We start from the raw sequence: 23,994 nt of genomic DNA on the forward strand, positions 1-23,994 counted from the left end.
GAGGGCATACTTGGGCTGAAACTTGAGGGGTAAGTTGGCCTTTGCCCATCGCACCATGACGAGGGAAGGAGGGGCTGTTTCAGGCACAGTGAAGACAGAGCAAATGTTAACGTCTGCGCATTCTGGGAGCTGCCCACAGTCCAGGGCTGCGGGGAGACTTGCCATGGAGAAGCAGCCAAGGGTGGGCCGTGGAGGCCTTCCCGAGCCACGTCGAGCCTGGAGAGTTATGCACAGGAAATAGGAGCAACAGAGCAGCTTTAACATCTGTGGGGCCCAGGGCGAGGGTATAAATGGAGGCCCACAAACCGAGATAACAAATTGCTAAATAAATTTTGTTCTTCCTTCCTTCCTTGACGCTATGCCTTCATAACAGCCAAATCAAAAAAAATAAGCACAAAGCTATGGTTTTTATATGCTTGAATATGCAACTAAAATATTCAAAATTAACTGTGAAAAGTGAAAGGCAAAATACAAATTAGAACCAATGAATATCAAAATAGTAAATTAAATCTAGATTGTGAGTGAAACATGTTGTAAATAAATATTATGAAATATTTTAATAAAATACAATGTTTTGTAATTCAAACATTCTATCAAATTGCCAACATGAAGATTCGCCATCAAATTTCATGTGTTACATCCAGGCCTACACGTACGCAAATTAAGAGTTACATGAATTACTCAGGCGAGTGAAATATTTCTTATTCAAAGAGAAGCAAGAATGTGGACTCTCCAGGGAATTTTTAAATATAAGATTTATTTTATTTATCTCCTCCCTTCCCGCCCCCCATTGTTTACACTTGCTATCTGCTCTCTGTTTCCATTCAATGTGTGCTTTCTGTGTCTGCTTGTCTTCTCTTTAGAAGGCACTGGACACCAAACCTGGGACCTCCCATGTGGGAGAGCAGTACTCGATCACCTGAGTCACTTCAGCTCCCTGATTTGTTGTGTCTCTCATTGTCTGTTCTCTTTGTGTCTCCTTGTTGTGCCATCTTGTTGCATCCTCTTGCCTCGCCTGCCCATCATGCCAGCTCACTGTCTTGTTCATCTTCTCCAGGAGGCACCGGGAAACAAACCTAGGACTTCCCATGTAGTAGGCAGAAAGGAGCTCAATCACTTGAGCCATATCCACTTCCCTCTACTGGGAAATTTTGTTATGCAAGAATCCATTTCATTGTTCTTTAATACTTTTTTAAAAAAATTTACTGCATGTATGTTATTTGAAAGGAAGGATTTAGCAAGCATATTGATTTATTTCTTATTTCACCTAGGCATTTCTGCAAATGCCTGGCCACGGCAGGCTCTCAGGGCACCCAGACCGTTGCTTAGGGTTTCAAGAACTAGGAGCAAGAAGTGTTGCCCTGGGGCCTGATCGATGTTTGTCGCAAGAGCAGGTGTTTAGGGTTGTGCGCTGCACTTGGCAGCACTGAGCACCATTATCAGCGTGACCTGGGCCTCCAGGAGTTCTTTAACGAACGTTTCCTGTGCGTGTGTTTGCTCCGTGAGGGACCTGGAGCACAGCGTCCTCTTGCCGGGTCTAAGGGCAGGACTGCTTTCAAGAATGCTGAGACGCGCCATTAGAAAGCCCAGGGGAAACGGACTGCGGGGGAGAGAGGAGTTGGGGGCTCGGGGCGGGCGGGAAGGGTATTGAAGTAATTTCTGGGTGAGAAAAGATGGTAGCTTGGACGAGAAAAGTGGATGTGGGTATAAAGAGGTGAAGAAAAGTTAGGAGACATTTAGGCAGCAAGAAAGGTCCTTGTCCTCTTCCTCACAGTCTCTGGAATCTTCTCTCCCCCTGGTTCCTGGATAGTCATATAGATAAAATCAGAGAAATTCAGAATCCAGGACAAAAGGTCCCCAAGGCGTCCTGAGCGTTTTGATGTTCTCCAGTAGTCAGTCGGTGACTGCCAAAAGGCAAGGCTGGCCCACCCGACCACCTCAGCTGGGGCTGTGCCATTCAGTGCAGACAGAGGGATCCGAGTTAGACTTCAAGGAGGACTGCAAGGGAAGGGGAGCACAGTGGAGGACAGGCTGCGGCCAGGGAGGAGTGCCCAGCTGCAAAAGCCATCCCCAGGCAGGGCCTGTCTGGTTCAAGGCCGTGTGCCGGGGGGCAGCAGGCTGGAGGAGAACTGAGGGAGCCTTCCAACTCCCGGGTCTCTGCCCTGATCCCAAGGGCTAAGTCTCCGCCTGCATCCTCCACACTCTGCCGTGTCTACACCTGGCAGCCCGTGCTGATGGTTATCTCCCCTCCCCGACCCCACCGCCTCCAGCCGGCCCCGCCTGTCCGTCTGTCCGTCTGCCAACAGCCCCATTCCTGGCCTTTCATCTCGTGCCACGACAGCCGGCCACAGATGCTGCAATCCCGGGCTGCCCAGCTCTCCAGCCTCTCCCAGGCTTGGGCCCCACAGGGCTTTGGAGACTCTGGCCTCCCCCTGCACACGCTGCCCAGGTGGTCTGGGGCGCGTGGGCCCCTCTGCCCTGTGATCACACCCACGGGAGCCACGGCAGCACACACCCCACTGGCCTTTCCCCAGTGGCAGCCTTCCCTCGGGGCCAGTGGAGGCTCCTCCCATCACTCCCCACCCCAGGAAGCCCCTCCAATCTCCACAGCCCTTGCCCTGCCTGGTGTCCTGCTCTGAAGGCCCAGGCAGCAAGCGGGGGCATTAAGACACAGGAGGGGCCAGATGGAACCGACACGGCCCACGACAGCCACCGTTTTCTTCACCTGAATTTTCTTCTTTTTCTGGTGGAATGCTGAGGCAGGGGGATGGACGAGGTGACCACTGGCAGTCAGGATGAGCGGCATCTGGGGTGGAGGAGTTGAGGACAGTGACGCCCCCACAGGTATTGGCCCCCTTCCAGCCCCAGCCCTGTCCCAGAGTCTTGCGGGAAGCCGTGGGGTGGGCCCAACTGGCATTGGTGGGGAAGAAGGGGCAAGATAAAAGCTCTGCGACACTGATGGGTGGCAGCCGCCGCTCAGGAGGCTGGGAAGGAAGCAGAAGACGCTTTGAAGGGGCAGGTGGGCTGAAGCAGTAGCTCCAAGTTTCCCTCTAGGGCTTGCTGTGGAGGGAGGTAAACTGGAGGCAGAAAAGGCTGGAATGTAGCCGCCTCCCTGGCTGGGGGTGAGCTGAGGCCGAGGCAGACCTTGGCCACCCCCCACCACCACCTCCAGCAGAAAAAAGTAGAAGCTGCACATGGCAGAGGAGGGCAGAAGCTTTGTCCGGAAGCCCCCACCCCCCAGCCTTGCACAGACAGGTGGGCCTGGCGTGAGCTCCTCTGGCCTCCGCCATCCGGGTGCGAGGTTGGAATGGGATGCGTGGGTGCCCAGGACAGGCTGGGGGGACCCACGACACACCCTGGGTCTTCTCTGTCTTCCCACCTGCTCCACCTCAGTGTCGGGGGTCAGTGCCCGCTGCCAATTACCCCCAGGTGAGGTCGCGGTTCCTCAATCGCTCATCAACGTTTTCATGCACAGCCCGGTGACTGAGCACCTACTGCGTTCCAGCAGCTGAGCAGGGAGCAGAGGGTTCTGGGAGCGTGGTCACTGCCCTCACTGTCTGCTGGTTAAGGGAGGGACAAAAGGACATTGGTGGACGGTCAGGGGAGGGGGTACTCCTGGGGACCAGTAGCACAGGAGGCTGAGCAGAAGTATGGCTCCAGCAGAGCAAGCAGGGATGGGCAGGAATTAGGGGGGAGACCATCCATTGCAGGGAGACAGGTAGGCAAGGACACCTGTCATCACAGCCTCAGAGGCTGAGGGTGAGCAGGGTGTGCTGATGGCCAGAGCTCAAGGCCCTCCGTCCAGGGCAGGAGGCTGTACACCACGCGGGGTCCAGGAGTCAGGGCTGGGGTGGGAGGGCTGGGGGAAGCGTGTGAAGGGAGATCCTGTTTTGCTGTTTATTTTCCTCCACTGTTGAATCCCACACAAGAAGGCATTCCTATACTACACGTGGAATCAAACATAGAATAAATGGTGAAATCCAAATAAAGAAGCTTCATCTAGCGCTTTCCTAGTGGCTAAGAAAGTCCATTTGGTTGCCTGCCACCCGAGTGGGTGGCAGAGGATGGGGAGGGTGGGAGGGGAGCAGGCCAGCTGTGGGGAGGGTGCAGGGTACCCAGCACTGATGGGTGGGGAGGGCATCAGTGCCTGACCAGTGGGTGCCAGGCAGGCTTGTGCATGGGGGAGGGTCTTGAGGGGTCGAGGAATTTCCAGGCTAATGGCATGTCACGTAGATAACCAGGCAATCCAGGACAGCGTGGTGTAGATCTGGCAGCAAAGTGGGGGATCTGTGGGAGCCTGGAGGAGGGAACCCTAACACTGATTTGGGGGTAGGTAGCATTGCATGCCTGAAGGGTAAGAGCTAGGTGGGGAGGAGGGAGGAGGGCACTTCCTTTGGTCCCGCTTCCGGCTGGGTGAAGAGTGGAGGGTAACAGCAGCTCAGGGAGGCAGAAGGAGCTGGGGCTTGGGGCCGGCTGGACAGACCTGCCTCTAGTCCCTACCCACTGTGTCCTTGGGCTCTTCAGCTCTCGGGGCCCCAGTTCCCTCAGTCATAAGGTAGAGGCTACCTGCCCCCGGGCCCTGCCTGCCTTCCAAGTTGTAAGCATCCCATGAGACAATCATTGGGCAAGGGCCTGGCGTGGGGCAGAATCACCTTGGAAAAATGAGCACCGAGTCCCCGGGAGAGCTGGTGGTGGGCACGCTCGCTCTGCCCAGCACCCAAGTCAGCTCTGGCCACACGCAGCCCGAAAGACAGACCTTGGGGGCCCTCCCGGTGTCAGGGCCTCCCCGCGATTGCAGGGGGGCAGATGCTATGCCCTCCCCGAGACCCCAGGAGTCGGTGGGGTGGGGGCGCCGCGGGGGCCTGGGAGAGTGGCTGCCAGGGCTGGGAAGATGCTGCGTTGGAGATGGAGGTATCTGTGAGGGCCCAAGCCCAAGGGGGGGAAAATTCTTGCTGGAGCTGTATAATTAAAATCCTATTAAGCGGCGCCTGGCAGTCTCCCATCAAACCCCCACCACGGCTGAACCCTCGCAGCAGCTGCGGCACCCTGCTCGCTGGGCACCAGCGCGGGGCAGGTTCTGCTCGGGGAGAGCTGTTGGCCTGGGGCAGAGGGAGGGAGGCCCAGGTGGGCAGGGGGGAGGATTGGCCAGGGCATCTGGGTCCCTGACGCCCTCAAGCCTTCCCTCCACCCCAGGACTGTGCCTCCTCCCCCCACCCCCTCCACCCCTCAGGCCTGGCTTCTCACCCACCCTCCTGCCCTTCCCACCCAGCCTCTCAGGCTTGGGTTCTCTGAGCTCCCCCCATGCCTCGCAGCTCCCATCCTCCTCAGCTCAGAATCGCTGTGCCCCTCCCTTAAGACTCTTCCCCCGTCTGAGGCTCTGTCCCTCTCTCCTCCCCTCCTTAAGCTCCAGGCCCCTCTTTTCTGCCAAGAATTCCCCTTTTGTCTGCGCCCTTTTTCTCTTAGTCTACACTCTGTCATCTTTCCCTGGATCTATAGCCTGGGTACTTTGGTGTCTTGCCTCCCCCGTTGGATTAGTTACTGTCTCCCTATCACTCTGGAGGGCTCCCTGTAAGAAGAGTGCAAACTCTGTGAATTGGTTGAGCTCAGGGATTGAGTGATCTCCCCCAGGAGGAGCTCTGTCCAGAAATCACAGTGTCCAAAGCAAGAGCCTAGGCCAAAGGCGGCAGACTTGGCCCAGTGGTTAGGGCGTCCATCTACCACATGGGAGGTCCGTGGTTCAAACCCTGGGCCTCCTTGACCCATGTGGAGCTGGCCCATGCACAGTGCTGATGCATGCAAGGAGTGCCCTGCCATGCGGGGGTGTCCCCGGCGTAGGGGAGCCCCACGTGCAAGGAGTGCACCCCGTAAGGAGAACCACCCAGCGCGAAAGAAAGTGCAGCCTGCCCAGGAATGGCGCCGCCCACACGGAGAGCTGACACAGCAAGATGACGCAACAAAAAGAAACACAGATTCCCGTGCCGCTGACAACTACAGAATTGGACAAAGAAGACGCAGCAAATAGACACAGAGAACAGACAACTGGGGTGTGGGGGAAGGGGAGAAAAATAAATAAATACATCTTTGAAAAAAAAAAAATCCTAGGCCATGGAAGCAGACTCAGACCTAGGGGCTCTGCACCCCTCCCCTCTGAGGGGTTTGGGTCCTCATCTTCAACTCAGTGGGAGAGACAGGGAGGATGGAGAGGCTGGCTGGGCCCTGGCCTCCTCCCCCTGAGCAATGATTCCTAGCCTCTTTCCAGGCCCTTGCACCCGGCCTCCGTTCCTGCCCTTTAGCTCTGTGCCTTGGGCCCCCGTGGAGGTGGGTACTCTAATCCCTCTGATGGGTGGCACCCCTGCAACTGCCAGCCTTGGAGGACCAGGTGGCTGAGAATGAGTGAGTAGCAGTTAGATGCCTTGACTACCTACTGATGAGGGGGACTGGTTCTCTGAGCCCCTCTGTGCGATTCCTGATGTCCCTCCGTGTTGCGAGGCTGGAAATGTTCTGAGAGGTCTGGGGCTCTGTCCCCTGCCACACCAGACCGCCCTCAACCCAGCCCAGGACAAGTCAGGAGGCCTCCCTCCGTTCTCCAAGATGCCTACGGGAGAAGAATTCACTCCCTTCTTCAGAATCCCTGTCCTATGCCAAAGGAATGGCAGGCCCATGTACACTGACCTTTGACTTTTCCAGCCAAGTTCTATAGCCTGGGATCACTCCCCGCCCCAAGGGTTTCTTCTTCTAGGGAAGCAGACTTGGCCCAATGGATAGGGCGTCCACCTACACCTGAGAGGTCCGCGGTTCAAACTGGGGCCTCCTTGACCCGTGTGGAGCTGGCCCATGTGCAGTGCTGATGCGCACAAGGAGTGCTGTGCCACGCAGGGGTGTCCCCCGTGTAGGGGAGCCCCACGCACAAGGAGTGTGCCCCCTAAGGAGAGCCGCCCAGCGCAAAAGAAAGTGCAGCCTGCCCAGGAATGGCACCACACACACGGAGAGCTGACACAACAAGATGATGCAACAAAAAGAAACACAGATTCCCGGTGCCACTGGTAAGGATGGGAGTGATCACAGAAGAACACACAGCGAATGGACACGGAGAGCAGACAACTGGGGGGTGGGGAAGGGGAGAGAAATAAACAAAAAATAAATCTTTTTTTTTAAAAAAAGAGTTTCTGCTTCCATATAACTGAAGAAACACACTCAGCTCATTTTTTCCATCTAAGGTGAAGGCAGAGTTGGAAGGGGTGACTGCCCCTGCTGCATCTCTCTAGGTTCAACCCCAAACCCTCCAGCAGCAGATGGGCATCTCAGGGAGTCAGTTGGGTCAAGTCTGAGCTCTGTCTGACTGTGGACAGTCATCACGCTTCTCTGGGACTCCATTTCATCATGTTAGGAATCTATGAATGTCTGAATGTAGAAATAGACTCACCTCCTTGCTGGTGCTGCTTTCTCCATCCCAGCCCCTGTGGTCCACCCACCCCCTAGTCAGCCCCTCCCCATGCACTCTCCCCTCTTGTCTCCCCCTTCTCCTCAGATACCCACCCAATTCCTTTTCTCACTGTCATTTTAACGAGCACTTACAGGGCACCTTCTCTGGGGCAGGCCCTGTCCATTGCACCAGCTCATTGTTCACATTATTTAGGGGAGAGATGAGTCCAGAAATCTAAGTAGAGGCAGCTCAGCAGACAAACATAGAGACAATTAGATGCTCCTTGCAGATTAATGCAAATGTGCATGCAAATGAACTGTAGAGGGACAGGGCAACTTGTAGGACCAAGTTAGTTTCTAAATATGGATTCGATGTAATGTTCAAGTCAAAAGGGATTTTGGAGATGAGCTGGGGAAACTGAGGCCCCCGGAGGGGAATTGCCTCACCCAAGCCTGCTGCATGTAGGGCCAGAGCTCTGTGCACCAGACCAAACTGTCCTCTCTGCTGGAAGGGTTTCCCCTGGAGGAGCTGAGGCCAGGAGAAGCTGGGCCTTCATGGCCGCTGGAGGCACCCCTGAATTCCCCCAGAGCAGGGTCAGCCAAGAGATTTGCTGCCCAGCAACCCAGACCCCATTTATGCCTGGCCAATCCCTTCCAGATAAGACATGGTCTCTGCCTTTAGGTTCTTCCATTTTAGATGGGGAGGTGGACCGCAGTCCGTTGACTGTAATATAAGGTACAGGAACATGTCCCAAGGAAATGAGCTTCACTGCTGAGGAGAGCTGAGAAAAGAGAGGTTCATTCTGGCGGTGGGGGCTAAGGGAGGGCTCCCTCCAGGACAGGTGGTGCCCTGTGAATACTGGCAGGGCAGAGGACTGCTCAGGACCCACCCTCGATTTCCCCACAGCAAGTCTCCTTAGATCTTTTTCCATATTGTCCTTCTATGCAGGTTTTGACAACGTGGAACCCTTGACTGCTGTTAAAAGTGCTTGTCTGCTGTAAGCCCAGCATTTGAAAGCAGAGAAGACTAAGGCTCAGAGGAGGCCAGTGGTACCACACTGAGGACTGACAGAGCGAGGTTCCCTGCCTTTCCCCCCTCCTCGCCGAGGTCCTTCATCCAGCCCTGGCCACTACCAAGGAGTCAGGCCAAAGGGACCCAGAAGAGACACATCCTGGCCTGTTACGGAGACAAGATGGGGACAGCAGTGAGGAACAGGGAGCCAGGCTCTTAGATTCTGGTTCCTTCTCCCCCTGACCGCTCTCAACTGAGACCCTCACAGCTGCAGGGGCGAAGACTCAGCAAGGCGCGGCCACACACCTGGTCCAAAGCTGTGGTGATGTCACCTCCAGTTCCCCCGGATGTGGAATCTCGCCATGATGGCAAAGCCCACAGGTCTTTCATTCCATGTGGAGGACAGTGTGCAGGGGGACACCTCTGGAGATGCCAGAGACGCCACTCCACCCCAGAGAAGGCCCCCGGGGCCCTGGATGGCAGAATACCTGCTCCCACATTAGTTTGGCATTGCTCTCAAGACTTTCCCCCATCAAAGTCCAAGGTTCGTCCCAAAGTCTATCCTCCATCTCTCTTGCTGCATTTTAAATCCCTGTGCATTCATGGAGTCATAGGCGTCGAAAAATTAAACTAGTGAGAAGATAAGTATTTATCTCTACCATGTGCCCAGTATCTATCCTTCAAAGGGGGCCGTGAAAGAAACGGGCAGGATCCCTGTGCCAGGCAAGGCTATGGCTTTTGTGACCACCCTTAACGCCCCCCACCGCCCACCCCTACCGCCCAGCCTCCACTTCCCCTCAGGGCCTGAATTCCCCGGCTGGGTTCTCCAGATCCTCTGCTCTGCCCCCTGCCCTTTGCCGTCCCAGTGGGACAAGTCACTTCTCTCTCTGGGCCTCAGTTTCACTGTCTATAAAACGAGGGATTTGAACTTTCCTGGGCATTGTCTCCCCTGTGTTGGGGGTGGCTCAGAACCCTCACAGCCCACTCAGCCCCCTTGGCCAAGTCGGACAGGGCCAAGGCGCTCCCAGACCGCAGTGGGAAGCCTCAGCTCTCCCGAGAAGGGGCTGAGACTAGGGCTCCTCTCTCACCCGGAGGGCAGGGCCATCCCGGCTGACAGCATCAGCTCCTGGCCCTCCAGAGCCCTGACAGTGTCAGCACCCTGCCCCAACCCCACCCCACCCCTTCCCACCCATCCCAGCCCTACCCAGCGTGACGGCAACACAGACCCCCTCCCGGAGCAGGGGCCTCTGGCAAGCTGGTAAGCAGGAGGGGGGCTCCCTCCACCCCCTATTACCGAAAGTGCCACCGCCCTGACTCTAGACTAATTGGGGGGATTCATTTGCATTTTACCTATGTGTGATTTCAGAGAGGCTCCCTGCCCTGCCCTGCCCAGCCCGGGGCCTCCAGAGCTGTTTGCCTAAACCCACTGCTGGGGAAGGGCAGGGGGTGAGAGCTGGGAATGGGCATCAGGGCCCCAAGGAAGAGGAGCCCTGGCAGGGCCCCCAGACCTTGTGCCAGCCCTGGCTCAGGGAGCAGGGTGGGGATGGAGGGGGTGATGTCCTCCACCTCCCCAGTCTCAGTTTCCTCATCTGTAAACTGGGGTTAATGACACTTAACGAGGGGGGGGGTAGAGGGAAAGGTAATTAGCTTCCCCTGGCCCTAGGCTTTGAAGTGTGGCGGAGGAGGGGGCCGGCTGGGCGGGGTGCAGGCAGGACAGAGTGGGAGGCTTGAGTGCACTGGCTTGGGCGTTGGAGGGTGGCCCCAAGGTCTCTGGCTTCTGCTCTGTACCAGGGACCCCCTCCGAGCTGGAGAAGATCAAGAAGCTGAGATCGCAGACTTAAGGGAAGCCCTGGAGGGCAGGGGCAGAGGAGGCCCAAGGGTGACCTGAGAAGGCGCCAGGCTACCTAAAAAAGCAGCTGGTACCCTCCAGCCTTATCAGGGTGGGGCTGCTAGAGTGAAGAGAGGGGGAGTAGAATCTAGAACAGGCACGCTCCCACACTGTGCTGCTGGTACCCCACAACCCACAGGGGCCCAGCACCCACCTAGCCACACACAAGGGCTCCATGGGTAAGAGCAACAGCTCCAGACTCAGAGGCCCACGGGAGATTTCTGGGGAGGCTGGAGAGGATAGGGTGGTGGGGGGTGAAGGAGGTTATGGGGACTGGGCCCAGGGAGGTGAGGACAGGAGGGAGGGAGCCACCACCTCCCACGCCCTCAGCCTTTCCGCTTGCCCCACGACGTCAGGGCTGAGTCACTGGGAGAGGCTGCTGTCCAGCAAAGGGTGGGAGGACCCTGGGGACCAAGGTCTGGATGCTGTCCCGGGCTGGGCAGTGTGTGGGGGCACCTTTGGCCTGGTTGGTACAGTCCAAGGATGCAGGCTTGGGCCAACCAGCCACAGTCCAGCCACCCACGCGTGGTGGGCAGAGCCTTGGAAGGGTCTAGGAGGCCCCGAGGGCCATCCCCAAGGGTCAAGAAGTCATCTCGAGCATCCTTCTGCCTTTGGACAGGTTGATAATGAAACCGACCAAGATGCACCAAAATATATTGGGAAGTCCTGTTTGAGGTTGAACCATGAACCTTCTTGCTGCAAGCTCTGCCCATGGGGCCTTCAGCAGGGTAAAGATCAGGTGGTCACTGCTCTCCCAGGGATCCTCCCCCTCCCTCCTCCTTTCACATTTTCCAATAGGTGGCCCATGGAGGTGGTTGGGTTTGGCCAAAGGACGAGAGAAGCGTGCTCCTGCCGCCCACTGCGGGTCAAAGCCCGAGAACCTCAGGGTCAACAACTTGCTGATTTGCCTGGCGGAGCTTTAGAGTGATCAAATACAAGTGCTGACTGGTCTCCCACAGGCCACGAAGAACGCTTCGCCCATTCATTCCACAGACATTTCTTGATCCCTAATAGGTTCCAGGGGTGAGGACGTGGCAAGGAAGAAGACGGGCAGGAGCCCGGGGGCTCCATCTCTAGCCAGAGCAAGAGTGTGGGGAAGGGGCCAGGCCCTCAGAGCGGAGGGAGGCTGTTTTCAGAAGAGGTCTCAGATGCGGAGGAGGATTTGGGCTGTCCGGGGAAGCTCCGGGTAGAGACTCCACCCGCCATAAATCCCAGCGGCCCCAGGGCCTGGGCCACCACGTTCCCATCGGCCCCTCCTGGCCCTGCCAGAGCCTGGGACTTGCCGGCTGGAACGTCTGGAAGAACTGATGTGGTGTTCCACCCACTCCACACACACACACACACACACACACACACACCACGGCCTGAATGTGTGTTGGGGAGGGTGACAGGCGAGATTTATGGGAAGCTGGCTGGGCAGCTTTGTAAACCTCCTTGAACTTCAGGGTTTTTCTGTTTTCTGTGCTGACAACCTTCAGATGGCCAGGGAGAGAGAAAGCTTCCCAAGGACCTGAGAGCCCCCTCACAAGCACCTGAGAACTGGGGATCTGGGCCTCAGCACCCTCAAAATGGGCCCCCTGGGCTTGACAAGGGGGAGGCCCTGGCCCCTTGAGGACTGGGGCACTGGGCCCAGGCTGCTGTCCTCGCACACTCTCGAGGGGGCCCAGCTGAGGACCAGGGCACCCTCACCTCAGGACCTCACACACACACTGCTCTCCTCTCTCTCCCAGGGTGTCTGAGTCTGACGCCCTGGTGTCTCTGGGTAGCTCTGACACAGTTTTGTCTCTCCTTGCATCTCTGTGACCTCCTGGTTTTCCAAACTGTTGCGGGGGGAAATCCTATAAAGGATATTATTAGGTCAAATGATAAAAGTATGTATCCACGCAAATTTATGAAATTGATAACTATGCTGTGATTAAGAGAACATCCCTGTTCTTAGGATATACACACTGAAATAGTTAGGGGTAAAGGGACATGATATAAGTAATTTACCCACTAATTGATCAGGAGAAAAAAAAATAAGAATGAAATAAAGCAAATGGGGTATAATATACACAATAGATCAAACTGGGTGAAAGGTATAAGGGTATTCTTTGTACCATTTTTATTTTTGCAACTTTTTCTACGTTTGAAATTCTGTCCAAATAGAGCTTTAAAGAAGGTCTCACCATCTCCTCCAGCTCTGCTTTATCTTCACACTGGTCCTTAGTATGGCCCCAGGGTGTTTCCCCGTGTCTTTTTTTCCTCTTTTCATCCGTAGAACAGCACCTGGCACCTAGAAGACTCACTGAACGCCGGTGATAGCCTCCTTCTTTCTGTCTCTGCATCTGTAACAACTTCTCTATTCCTTGGTTCATTCATGCAATCATTCATAGTGAATGAGTAACCCCATCATGCAGATAGTGCCTGCAAATATGGAGGGGGCCAAGAGGACCCACTTACAGAACCCATCTTGGTGGGTCTCTGGCCAGTACACTGATGCCCCGGTCCTCTTGACATTGACCTCCTTGGGGGCTGCGCCACCATCTCCACGTCTCGGAGTGTGGGTGGGAGGTGCTAAGTCCAGTTGTGTAGAGCCTGGGCCCTGGGCTTTGGGGCTTTGGGGGCTCCCACCTCCTTCTCTCCCTCCATGCCGCCTCCCTCAGCCGCCCCTTCTCCCTCGGAGAGTGCAGCCTCCTTCCAAACCCAAGGCGGTGGGACCTGGTGGGAAGCAGCCTGGCTGGAGGCCGAGGCTCTGGCCCAGGAAAGGCCTCTTCCTCTTTCCCACTTTCGAACCCCTTCCTGTCGCCCCTGGGCCTGGCCGTGACACCTGCAGTCCTTGGCCTCGAGCGGTGACATCACCCGGGCTCCCCCCACGCGCACACGCCCGCAGCAGCAGAGTGACTCCCCAGCACCATCTCGCCATCTCTCCTCCAGCACATCAAAGGCCCAGGCAGCAGCGTCCCCCTCCTCCCGGGCCCCGGGGGGGTTAATCAGAGCCAGGTATGTGTACCGCCTGGGCCTCCAAATAAATAAATACATGCGGAACGCGCTGGCCTCCCGCCCCTCACTGCTGCCCAGCGCCCTGGGCTGGGAGCCAGGCACGGGGCCAGCCCCTGACGAGGTTTTGGGGACCGCCTGGAGCTGGAGGGGTGTGTGTGTGTGGAGTTTCGCGTGGGCTGAGCCTAGCTTATCCCCAACAGCATCAAAAAGACTGTGTGGGGGGGGGGTAGGGGGAGGGACAGAGGGGAAGGAAGGGTCCCTCAGCAGGTGCCCCTATCCCATCCCTCACAATCCCGCCAGTTCCCCCTCAGACACAAGTCAACACCTTCAACTCCAAAGTCAGCCTGCCTCTTCCAGGAAGTCCAGAATACATCACTCCATGCTGGGAAAGACAAAAGGACAGGCAGTGACTGGAGCACGGAAGGGAACCCTGGCCAGGCCAGGCCCTACCAGGCCCATGGTGGTGGCAGTGGGCAGGGGGCTGCCTCAAGCATCTGAGGCCTGTGGGATGCCTCTGCTTCGTGGGTGAGGAGGACAACTGGCCTCGTGCTGCCAAAAGCTGAAGGGAGAGAGGGCCCCCCATGTGCCCTTGCCAGCATGGGGCTTCTGCTCCCACTGGGTAGTGAACAGGCCAGGAGGGAGGCAGGGCTCCAGGGAGCAGGACTCTCAGTTCCGACCCTGACTTAGCTGTGTGACTGGCTGAGCCTCAATTTTATCATCTGTAAAACAGAAGTAATGATCCCAACACCGCCTCTCCACAGGGGATCCAAAAGGATCAGTGAAGATGACCGAGACGAGGTGCTCCTTAAACTGTAAGGTACAGTGGCTCCCCCAGTAGAGGGGTAGCACTTGGGGGTGGGGGTCGCTCCCGTGTATCTTTGGGACCAGAGTAGGTATGAAGAACATGTTGGAATAATTGAACATAAAGAAATGAACAAATGAATGTTCTAGACTTGACTTCTTCAACTCTTCTTTAAGTTCTTGGTCATGTCATCCTTCCATTCTCATCTTTTCTGCCCAAGACTCCTTGGAGGGGAAGCGGACTTGGCCCAGTGGTTAGGGCGTCTGTCTACCACATGGGAGGTCCAAGGTTCAAACCTCGGTTCAAACCCTGGGCCTCCTTGTTCCGTGTGGAGCTGGCCCACGCACAGAGCTGATGCGCGCAAGGAGTGCCGTGCCACGCTGGGGTGTCCCCGCACAGGGGAGCCCCACGCACAAGGAGCGAGCCCCATAAGGAGAGCCACCCAGTGCAAAAGAAAGTGCAGCCTGCCCAGGAATGGCGCCACACACACGGAGAGCTGCCACACCAAGATGACGCAACAAAAAGAAACACAGATTCCCGTGCCGCTGACAACAACAGAAGCGGACAAAGAAGACGCAGCAAACAGACACAGAGAACAGACAACTGGGGTGGGGGGTAGAAGGGGAGAGAAATAAATAAATCTTTTTAAAAAAACAAAGACTCCTTGGAGAATCTGATGAAAGCTATGGACCCTCACCTCAGACAAAAATACAACACATTTGAATACAACTTCTGGGATTCACACCCCCAAGCCCGGGTCTAGAAGCCCTGCTTTAGTGAGGGAAAGCCCATCGTAGAGTGTGAAACATGTTCTTCACGCAGGGGCTTTACATGTATTATCTTTGATCCACATAACAACCCTGCAGGAACAGGTAATTGTTCCCTTTTCAGATAAGAAAACTTAGGTCCAGAGACATGAAGTGACTTGCAGAATCCAGGGCAAGGAGGTGGTGGAACCAAGGGTTTGCTCAACATGCCTGATACCAAAGGTCTTTAGGTCTTCAAGAACTGGGCTTTTTCCAGGTTTTGCTTCCTAGAAAGTAAGTTCCTGTCTCCAGCCTTTGTGCGCCTACTTGGGGCCCAATACAGAACAAGTACAGGTGAATACGAAAATGAGATCCAGAGAGAACGTTCTACTGAAACTTGACACCACACAAGGGGCAGGAGGCAGAAGCAGGGGCAGGGAGCAGGGGTAGGATAGGTTGCGAAGCAGGATAAAGAAAGCAGAGAAGCTCTGAGGACACAGAGCAGGGAGCCCTCTCTAGGAGAGCTCCTCTAGTAGAGGGGGCACAGGTCAGTCTCCCCCAAGTGGGGCAAAGAGGGATGGGGTGTGGTCATGCTAATAACCGTGGATGAAGTTCTCACTTTGTGTATCCAGGGCTGTGCTCAACAATTTAAGCAAGCTGGCTTGTTTAATCCTCATGAGCCTCTGAAGTAAGAACTATTGCTGTTCCCATTTTAAAGAAAATAAGCTTGCCCAAAGTCACCCAGCTAGTAAGTGGCAGTGCAAAGCACATGGAAGGTGTGCAGTAAATATTTGTCAGATGGTTGGAAAGATGGATGGAAAGATGGAAAGACGGAAAGATGCAAACATGGATGGAAGGAAGGATGGAGAGGTGGGTGGGTGGGTGGGTAGATGGATAGAGGGATGGGTAGGTGGATGAGTGGAGGAAGCCTGGGCCTGTCTGATTCTCAGACTTGGCTCTTAACCCTCCTCAATCCTGGGATGCACTTCTTTAAGCAAGTTTCCCGGACAAGGGCAGATGGGAGAGGGGACAGATGAGGGCAAGAGGAGTGCTAGAGACTTCCAGGGGAAGAGGAAAGGCACCTGGCTGTTTTCCTTCCCCTATTTCACTCAATAGAATTCAAACTCATTACCATAGTCTACAAGGCCCTGTGTGACCTGATCAGGACTCAGCTCCCACCGCCCTCTCCTCCATTCGCTCCTCTCCCGCCATGGTGGACTCCTTGCTATGAGCATGGTGGACTCCAGCACCGGAGGTTCTCTCAACACAGCAAGCTCACTCCCACTTCTGGGACTTTGCACCTGCTTCTCTCTCTGCCCAGGATATCTTCCCCCAGCTGTCCACCTGGCTTTTTGCCTCATTCCGTCAGCTCTCTGCTCAGATGTCACCTTTTCAGAGAAGTCTGATGAGCTATTTATCTAAAATATCACCTGGTCACTCCCTGTTCCCTTAAGCATTTTAATTTTTCTCATAAGCAATTATAACCAACATATTATCTATTCTTTTATCTCCTCTCTTCTCCCTGCCCAAAATCTCACTTAGGCACATAAACTCAGGAAAAGCAGAGGCTTTGGATTGTTTGCAGCTATACTCCCAACATCTAGTACAGTGCCTGGTACAGAGTCAACATCAATAAATATTTGCTGAATAAATAATGAACCAATGAATAGCTCTGACCAGTCCTGATGGGAAGGGCAGGGCCTGCTGAGCTTAAATATGTATGGAATGAGGCTAAAGCCCTGTGAGGAATTTCCCCTCCACCAAGAAGTCCTCCTGAATTTGTACCTCTTTCAGGAAACAAAAAACCTAATGTTGATATCTTGCTACCTCCAACAGGGTACGGTGCCTCCCTCCTGCCCTCTCACTCCCCCACCCTGAACTCCCTTCCCTGTGATCTTTCCAGGTGAGAGGAAGGGGGAGGAAAGCTGGGGTGCTGGGGTCCCCGCCTGGCCAGCCTACAGCAATCCCTGCCCCAGCCAGCAGGCAGAGGCGGTGCCCCAGGCTTAAGACGTGAATGGGGCAGGAGGTGGATGAAAGGCAGCCAGTGCTCCTGGCCTAAGGAACAAAGGGGACCAGAGCAGGTGTGAGCGGGCCTAGGGGCCCGCTGAAAAAGAAACTGGAGCTGGAGTTGGAGATCAGTTTCACCTGCAGTAGCGCAGGTTTCCATTAGCTTTCTTTGGCTGTCACTCATGCTTTGGGGACAAAGCCCAGGCTGGATGTTAAGGAGAGGCAGGGCCCTGGGAGCATGTGTGTGGGGGGGCTCTTTGCTCTCCAGGTCAGTCTCTAGCAGCATCCCCACTTCCCAGGAGGCGGCCGCACAAGATCAAAGCCTGATGGGAGCCTGGAGAGCATGGTCCAACACTCATTTTACAGATGGGTCCAGAGAGGGCTCAGGGGGCAGTGACGCACCCAGGTCATGCAGCTATTGGCAGAGCCAGGATGGGGAGCCAGGAGCCCTGGCTCTGGGTTCGACTCTTGAATTCTTTATGTTCAGCCTGTCCTGCCTCCCGGGGCCTGTCTGTGGTCACCACGGGGCAGCTAAGCTTTGGGCTGGGTCTGGATGGTGCGTGGATAGGAGCAGGCAGTGCTGCCCAAACAGGGGAGCTCCAGGTGGACAAGTTGGACAGGCAGGGCTGCGTACTGCAAGGAGCCCTGTCACGTCCAGAGGACACCGAGCTTCTGTACAACTGCCCAGGGCCATCCTGAACCCCACCCCTGCAACAGCTGCATTGCCCCAGGCCATCAAGGAGTCTCTGGAGGGGTCAAGGGAGGGTCTGTGGCCAGGGTGGGGGTGGGAGAGAGGGGGCCTGGCCAGGGAGGAAGGCAGGGAGGGAGGGGGAGGAGGAAGAGGACAAAGCCAGCCTGTGTGGCACCTGGGACATTCCCAGTCTGTGCCCTGTCCCTCCCTGATCCTGCTCTGGACAGGGTGGGAACAATGCCCCCATTGAAGCCTGCACCCCAGGGATAACATCTCTGTGTCCCCCGGGACGGGAGCCAAGCAGGTGAGCCTGGTGGGGGCTGGGAGCCTGACTTCCTATAAGGAAGGCAGGACCTCAGAGACAGAGCCAGGGGTCCAGAGGGCAGAGGCTTCCTGGGGAGGCCCTGAGGGTGGGCGCCTAGCTCTGCTCCTCCCTCGGGGGCCAGAGCAGCAGGAGATGTGACCACAGCAGGTGGGTCGGGGGCTGACTCCTGGGTGGGGCAGGAGAGCCACTTCCCAGGTTGGATGGAGCCCACCCCCCATCACAGCAGCTGCAGGTGTGGGAAGAAGATTCCAGAGGGATGAAGCCAGACTCCCCCTTTAGGAGAGACGCAACAGAGGAAGCAGGTGGAAGGCTAAGGGTGGCCCGCAGTTCAGTTTGGTTCAGAAAGTAACAAATTGCCCTTGAAACTTCTTCTCATGTCAGAAATAAAAATGGCTCCACACCTAGTTGGAGCACTAACTGGATTCCCAATCAAAAGATCCCAAACAAAATTAGAAGCTGCATTTGCTACCATTTATGAAAGAAATTCAATACTGTGGATTTACTCCCTTACTGAACACCCAGCGGGAGGCAGCGCTGAGCGAGAGGACTCTCCTGGGCCACCTTGGCTGGGTGAGCTTAGCAGCAGACTCAGCCTCCTTCGGCTCAGTAGCCTCAACTCTGAAAATTGGGACAGAGGCCTCATAAATCTCCCCCATGGGATCGTGAAGCCCACCAGGGCCTGGCTGACCCAGGAGCAGGAAGGATGCCTTGGAGGAAACCTAAGCAAGCCCCCGTGCTGTGCAAGCGTCCCTCCTGCAACAGCTGCTCACAGAACGTCAGTGAGGGGAAGCTCACGACCTGTCGTTTCAGCCCATCCTGCAGTGGGGCAGCTCAGGCTAATAGGGAAAGCACTGCTTTGGGTCCTGTTCAGATAAGTACCTATGAAACAGGTCAGGAAATGAATGGATAGATGGATGTGTGCAGAAAACACACTCACGCATGGAGGCAGAGGTTTAAAGAGGAGGTGCTCCCCACATCCAGCCCTGTAGTCCAGCCCTCCTGACCTCCTTCCAGGCCCTGATCTTTCCTACCCTAATGCCCCCACCTCCCCAGCTCTCTCCTCCATCCCTCCTGCTACTCCAACCCTGAGCTCCCAGCTCCGAGCAGCTGGGTTTCTCGTCCCCTGGTGCCCACATGGAGTCCTGTCTCCAAGGAACCTCAGGATGGGCATCAGGGCAGGGAAAACCGAGTTCCACCATACCTGACCCATTCCCATCCCAGGCACCCCCGCCTGCCCCGATGGACTTCCAGCCCCGTCCTCAGCCTTATAGCCCCTCTGCTGGGGGTGGGCCACGTGCCTCAAGCAGGTCCACGCTGGGACCTCAGGTACGGGTTGAACACCCTCGCACTTCACACAGCTGTAAAAGGGGCTAACGACACCCTCCACCCACCCACAGGAGAGGCCGAGGAAAGCTTGACCAGCTCCACTTAGAAGCATACAGAGACCTGGGAGGAATTTTTATCCACCTGGGGATGGGGGTGTGGAAGGAGGAAAGTCACTGGAAACCAGCCATGCTTTCCTTCCTTCTCAGAGACCCACGTTCTTGAGAAAGTACCAAAATCTACCCTGTCCTCTTTGGAGACCTGCCCGTATTTCCTGGTCCTCCTCTTGGCCAGTCCCCTCCTGATTGGCCAGAGAGGAGCATCAGCACTTGCTGTACATCAGGCAGCATCCACACTCTGCACACTCTCCAGGATCAACCACCTCATTTTCCCTGTGGACTGGTACTTCACACATGCCACCACTGAGGCCAGAGAGGTAGTCCCGCAGCACGCAAGTTTAGCAGGATGCAAACCTGCACCCTTACCCATTTCCTTCTAACCCTGGAGGGAGCTGGAACCCCAAAATGTGACAGGACAGTGTGCACAGGGAGCTGGATTCACAATTTGTCCGATTTCCTCCTACAGGCCTGGTGCCACCCGGCCCCTGGGCTGGAAGGATGGCCTCACCTCTTAGAGGCAGAACCCACCCGGGGCTGGTCCCACCTGAGGGAGGTCAGGGGAGCAAGAGAGGGCCTGCTCTTCTAATCTACCTGGACTCCCTTAGGGGAGATGGAAAGGCACACAGTCGTGATGCTATCAACAAAGGGAGCTGCCGTCTAGAGCTTAAGAGAGGGGATGGGCTCTGGGTGCAAATCTCACCTCCACCGCTGACACCTAGGTGATCTTGAGCAAGTTACTGCCCCTTTCAGAGTCTCAAGTTTCCTTCTCTGTAAAATGAAGGGGTCCTAATTGTAGCCCTGAACAAGAATTAAACACTACATCCGTGAAATGCTTGGCCCGCTGCCCGATGCATAGTACCCCTCAGTAAAGGCCAGCGAGGACTGCCAGAAAAGCTGGCAGTGTCAACAAGAAGTGGGAGGTAGACCTGCCCCTGGGGGCGCCGAGAAGAACCCGGCAGGCTTGCTTTCTGCCCTTGGCTCCTGGAAGAACCCCAATCAACACCACGGCTGGTCAGTTTGGGGCTCTTTCATGGGCAGAGCCCTGGCCTGGGAAGGAGGGGGAGAGTGTACCCCCTGAGCACAGAGCCCTAGCACCCCGAAGCCAGGAAAGGGCTGGATTCAGAGCCAGACCAGCTGGCACTCACAGCCTTTTCTCACAATGGGCTTCGGACAAGTACGTATCCCTGCCTGTGCCACGTATCCCCCTCTGCAAAATGACGGTGTCCCCACCTGCCCAAAGGCAGGTACTCCATCATTCTCTCTCCTCTGTCCATCTCCTTAGAGCCTGTCTCCGTCGTGGAGAGGGGCATGTCTGCAGGCTCCGTCCCTTTGGGGGAACAAGGACTGGCTCCCCCAGGAGAAGAGCAGATGTTCGCCTCCAGCTGTTTGCTGCTAATCAGCCCTGGGGGAGAGCCGAGGTCCTTCCCCAGGGGTTCTGCCTGAGAGTGGCTGGAAGTGGCCTCCAGCCCCGGGCAGAGGGATGAGCAGCTGGGGGAGGGGCGGGGACAGGAGGCGCTTTCCCAGGGCCTTGGACACAAGCCCTTCAGGGTCTGCGTCCTCAGCCACTGGGCCCATGGGCTGGTGGAGGAGGGGAATCGGCCAGACCAGACTCCCTTCTGCCCCTCCCCCTCTGGGTCTCTTCCAGTCCTCTATTCTCAGACAGTGCCGCTTCCTTCCCAGCTACCCACCTGGCAGCCTGGGAAAGGCCATCCTCCCAACCGCCTTCAAATACCCTCTTCCTCTCTGCCCCCTCTTGCCCGTCCTCCTCCCCTAGGAAGCTCTCCAGGACCAGCAGAGGACAGATAACTGCCATCTGCCTCCCTCCCCTGCCAGGGTCCCACCCTTCCTCCTGCAGCTGCCCCACCCCAGGTGCTGGGCTGCTCTGGGTCAGGCCATGGTCTTTGATTTGGGGATATACCGAGTCACAGTCCCTATGAATAGCAGGGTTTAGGGTCTGAGGTCAGAGAGGCAACAAGCTCACTACCCTCTGTGTCTCAGTTCCCTCATTGTTGAGGAGGAAGTGAGTTCGTGCATGTCAAGTTTTACAACAGTGCCTGGCACTATGACGATGGTGATGATGATTACAATTCTAGTATCTCAGGATCACGTCTTGGGCTCTTAAGATTCTTAGACTCATAGGACTACAGAGTCTTAGCTCCAGAGGGAGCCTGGGGGGTCATCTGGGCCTCCTGGGTCCCCCTCCTCCAGCCTGCTCTTTCTAGAGTCATCAGACCTGAGTTTCTAAGGGCGAGGAGTCCTCTGTGACCGTGGCTGAACACTGCACCTCCCCATGGGCACTCTGATGACAGGGACGACCCAGGTAGACAACAAAGCCTCTTCCTATCCCTGCCCCGGCCCCCTCTCCCAAACTTCTCCTTGGGCCCTACACGGGTGTATGCACCAAGAGAGTCGCCCCCTGGCCCATGCTCAGTCCATCCTCTGGGGCCAGGGCCTGGAGACACCTGAGTGGACACGGCCAAAATCTCAGCACCCTCTCCCCACTGCTCAAAGCTCTGGCCCCTGGGATCCCAGGGCTAGGCAGGGTGGGCAAGGACAGAACAGGACGCTGCCTCTTTCAGGCCTGGTCCACCCAGGGGCTGGTAGCCCCTTGCCCCATCCCTGAGCAAATTGGGGGCTTCCTGCATGATGGGGCTTAGGAGAGACTCATTTGTGGTCAGAGCCATGTGCTGTATGGGCAGAAGGCAGTCTGGGGGCTGAGGAGGTGGTGGTGTGGAGACAGGAGGGCCAAAGGAAGTGGGGGTGAGAGGGGCAAGAGAGGCACCCTCAAAGTGCTTGGGGAAACTTTGGCCTGGATCAGCATGTGATAAGAAGCCTCTAGGCTCTCTGGTCTCAGTTTATCCACCCCCAATAAAATGGAATGAATTACCGATGCCACCAGGCTCCCATGGAGAAGGCCAAGGAAGGAGAAGCCAGCCAGGCTACGTGCATGGAGAGCTTCCAAAGGAAAGGGTATGTATGATCGAGAGGATTATTTCCCCAGGATTCCTGTGGCTGCGTGGACAGGTTATTTACCATCTGTCATGCCTTCCCCACCCCCAAGGGCAGCCTGGGCCTCTGTCCCCCGAGGGGTTGTAGCCAGTGGGTCACATGCCTGGTGGTCAGGGAGGTTCCTTGAGCCTGCCCAGCTCTCGGGACAGGGGTGGCTCAGCCCTAACCAGTCTGTCCTCTCTGGGAAGTAACCACCTCTTGATGGGGTTCCCTGGGATTTTTCCCATGGCATCACTGTCCCATGCCCAGCTGGCATGAGGACAGGACATGCTGGGGGGTGGTGGTGAGTGAGCTAGCCTGAGTGGGTGGGTTCATCAGCTACAGGCTGATGAACCTTCCCTGGGCTGGGGCCAAAAAGGAGGTGAGAGAGGACAGGTAGAGCCCCTGGGCCCAGCCCCCCAACTGCTCCCTGAAGCCAGCCTGGAGATCTCGTCTCATTTACCAGATCAAAGCCTGTTGCAGGCCTTTGAGCAGCTCTGGGTTCTGGAGGAGGGGTTGAGCCTGGCGGTTAGAGAGCGGGAGAGGACTGGGAACTCTATCTGGCAGCCCCTCTCTGGCAGCAACGTCTGCCCAGCCCCTTCTGCCTTTTTTCACCCCTTGGCCTCACCCCCAGGCCTGGGGGGTCTCTCCTCTGCCCTTCCTGACAGTGCCTGGTCCCCAAGCCCCTGCCAGGCCATGTCTCTGCCTGGGACCCCCTCTCCTCTTCGTCCTTTCTTTTCCATGGCTGCTATCAGCCTCCATTTCTGGAATGCGTGACCAGATACTTCTTCGCTCTGGCCAGGCGCAGCTTTCTTTCTTGCCACCAAGTCTGCAAGTCTCTGGCACCCTGGGCTTTGCCCCCCACACGTGGCTGCCCATCACGGGCGCCCTGGGAAGTAGTAGAGCAGAAACACATGGCTCCGATGTGGAGCAAGCGGGCATTCCCTGGGCACTGGGCCTGGCAAACAACCTTCCGCCACTGCTGCTAGAAGCAAAGGCAACAGCAAAGCCGAGCTCCCTGCACCTGGTGCCCAGAGCCCAGGGACCAGCTCTGGGTGCCCAAAGCTCTTGGATAAAGAACCCAGAAGGGGCCTAGGAGAGCACCCCACACTCCCTAGGGGCAACAGGCCTAGACCCCCACCACCACCCAGAGGCTGCACCAGGACCTGCCACCAATCCACCCCCCTGGGAGACAGGCCACCTAGCAAACCCCCAAGCTCCCCAGACCACTCCTTTCACTTTGCCCTAGGGCTGCAGCCCCCAGGCAGAATCTGTTCCTCTTACAAAACCCTTCCCTCTTCCCTGTCCCCCTGCCCCCACACCCCTGCAGGGGCCTAGACATCGCTCTCCAGCCCCCAAAACCGGTGCCCTTCACTCCTTCCAGCCCTGGTCCACCTTCCCCTCCTGGAAGCCCCCTGTGGTTTCCCCACCTCTACAATGTTGACTCTTTAACTCCTCCTCCACTCCACCTCCAGCGGGCTAGATTTCCAGCTCGAGCACACCCGTGCGCAAATGAACCTGCACAGCAAGGAAAGAGTAGCAGGGGGAGGGGGTTGTTCTTATTTATCATTCTCAGGTTTTACAGCATTTCACAGTTTTCAGACTACTTTCCCACACATTGGCTCAAATCATCTTTAAAATGATTCATTGAGAGAGGTGGGCAGAGAGCAGGAGGCGGGGCCCAGAGAG

Source organism: Dasypus novemcinctus, chromosome 21 (assembly GCF_030445035.2).
Source record: "Dasypus novemcinctus isolate mDasNov1 chromosome 21, mDasNov1.1.hap2, whole genome shotgun sequence".
Classification (NCBI taxonomy): Eukaryota; Metazoa; Chordata; class Mammalia; order Cingulata; family Dasypodidae; genus Dasypus; species Dasypus novemcinctus.